We start from the raw sequence: 2111 nt of genomic DNA, 5'->3' as shown, positions 1-2111 counted from the left end.
CATAGTGGTTGTCCTAGTTTACACTCCTACCAGCAATGAAGTAGTGTCCCGTTGACCCTCCCTAGCCTCACTAGCATTTGTTGTTATCTGATTTCTTAATGATAGCCCATTCTTTCTGGAGTAAGATGGGGTCTCTGAGTTGTTTTAATTTGCATTTCTCTAATGGCCAGAGATGTTGGCCATTTGTACTTCTGCAAAGTGTTTGTTTCAGTTGCTGGGCTTAGGACCTCTTAGCGCCAGGAATGCCATGGGGAAGGTGGCCAGTGCTGGGCCTGTGGGAGGGAGACAGGCAGACTATGTTGTCCTGAACAGTGGAGTCTTTTCCCAAGGAGGCCTTTGGACTGCTGTCAGAGTCCCCCTGCATCCCATTTGTACAACTTCCCTTTCCAGGCTTCTCTCACATCATGCTCCCCTTTCAGCTCTGGACCAGGGATCTAGCAGATGCACCACGTGTCAGACATTGGGCCTTTCCGCCTTCTGTCTTCGCTTCCTCTCCCCATGTGTGCATGCTTTCTGTCCCCATGGACCTCAGACCTTTTTTTTTTTTTAGAGGAGGAAAGTATGGTGAAGGAATAGGGTTTTCAAAAATAGAAACCTAGCTGGGGATTTAGCTCAGTGGTTCCACCGCCTGCTTCACAAGTACAACGACCCGAGTTCAATCCCTGGTACCAAAAAAAAGAAACCTAAGTAATTTTTTCGCTATAGGAAACTTTGAAAACACAAGAGTAAAATTCACCTCTAGAAAATTCCTGCTTGTTTCTCACTGCATATTTTAAACATTGGGCGTCACATTTGACATTCTGTGTCACTGCTGCCCTGCTTCTCTTCACCGTACTCTACTTTCAGTGTCTCCTGTTGTCTAGTTATTTTCATTTCTGGTAACGAACGTAAGAAAATGTGTTATGCCCATCTTTTCTGCTTCCTAATAAAGAAACGACTATGTCATTTTTCTTTCTCCCTGTAGAGAAGTCATTCAAAATTCAAAAGAAGTTCTACATTTGTTGCAAGAAAAAAACCCTGCATTTCAGCCAGTTCTTGCTATTATTCAGGTAAGCTGAGTGTGGTGCGGTCCTACTATTTGAGAAAGATTTCAGTGTAGAAAATACTTGTAAACAAAAGCCCAGCTGTATTTCTTGTCAAGGAACAATGGATTCCGCTGAAAGCTCGGTCACTTGCCTCTTTGCAGGGCTGCAGGCCAGCTTTGGCCTCGTGTCATCCTCTTGAGGGTGTTGGGGTCTCCCAGAGGTCAGCAGGCAGGTGGCCACAGAAGTTGCATAACACAGGATATGTGGCAGCCCATGTGTGCTTATAAAGGCTTATCAAATGCAGTGTTAAGGTGATAGGAGCAAAAGCCACCCTGTGGTTCTGTCTGGGAAGACAGACCACACATGGGCACATGGCAATCATTTTACCATGTCTTTGGCGGTGCTGTGTCAGAAGGACTTTGTATTCCGTGTATGTTTTGGCTGCAGGCCTTGAGTGCTGTGCTGCTGTTGGCCCTGTTGCCATCATCGTTGGCACCTGTGTGGTGTGGTAGGTGCAGGGAAGTGCTGAGGTGAGCCAAGCGTGGGGGCTGACAGCCCAGCAGCTGCTTTGCTAGGCGGTGCTTGGCATGCCTTCGGCGTATCTGAACAGCAGCCTCCGCACGCATCGGTGATTGCAGAGCTGTACCTTGGGGTGTGATCCGCATCTCTGTGGAGAAAGACTAGTTAGAGTAGGAGAGGCACACTGAGTTGGCAGCTGGGTTTCCTGGGAAGAATCTGCTCACTCTTTGACTTTCCACTTAAGGGCAAACCATTTGTATTCCTCTCTTTTGTGTTCTCACATAGACAGGGATGCTGGCTACATGGTGATGTTTTTGTTTTTTGTTTTAGTACTGGGGACTGAACCCAGGACCTTAGCACTAAGCTACATCCCCAGTTCTTTTTGAAAAAATTTTGAGATAGAGTCTCTTTATATTATTCATTTGCCCAAGCTGGGCCTGAGCTTGTGATCCTCCTGCCTCAGGTTCCCATAGGGCTAGAATTACAGGTGTGCTCCATCACTCTTGCTAGCAGTGCCTTTTAAATAGGGGATACTTTTTTTTTTTTTTTTTTTTTTTTTGGAACCAG

The 2111-nt window shown here is 46.3% G+C and overlaps 1 protein-coding gene across 1 annotated transcript in view; it reads left to right on the top strand.

Moving 5' to 3' along the window:
• Window positions 1-964: 964 nt before the first annotated feature.
• The window catches only part of Mthfd1l (methylenetetrahydrofolate dehydrogenase (NADP+ dependent) 1 like), a 186607-nt gene continuing 185460 nt past the window's right edge, over window positions 965-2111 (top strand). Inside the window, exon 1 of the mRNA XM_033763312.1 lies at window positions 965-1049. The gene's annotated coding sequence lies outside the window, so the exon portion shown is untranslated. The remainder of the gene's footprint in view (window positions 1050-2111) is intronic.

Source organism: Fukomys damarensis, unplaced genomic scaffold (assembly GCF_012274545.1).
Source record: "Fukomys damarensis isolate Sample0158 unplaced genomic scaffold, DMR_v1.0_HiC HiC_scaffold_14, whole genome shotgun sequence".
In the NCBI taxonomy this organism is placed as follows: domain Eukaryota; kingdom Metazoa; phylum Chordata; class Mammalia; order Rodentia; family Bathyergidae; genus Fukomys; species Fukomys damarensis.
Note: the sequence above shows the minus strand (reverse complement) of the source record. Positions and strands in the feature narration are given on the sequence as shown.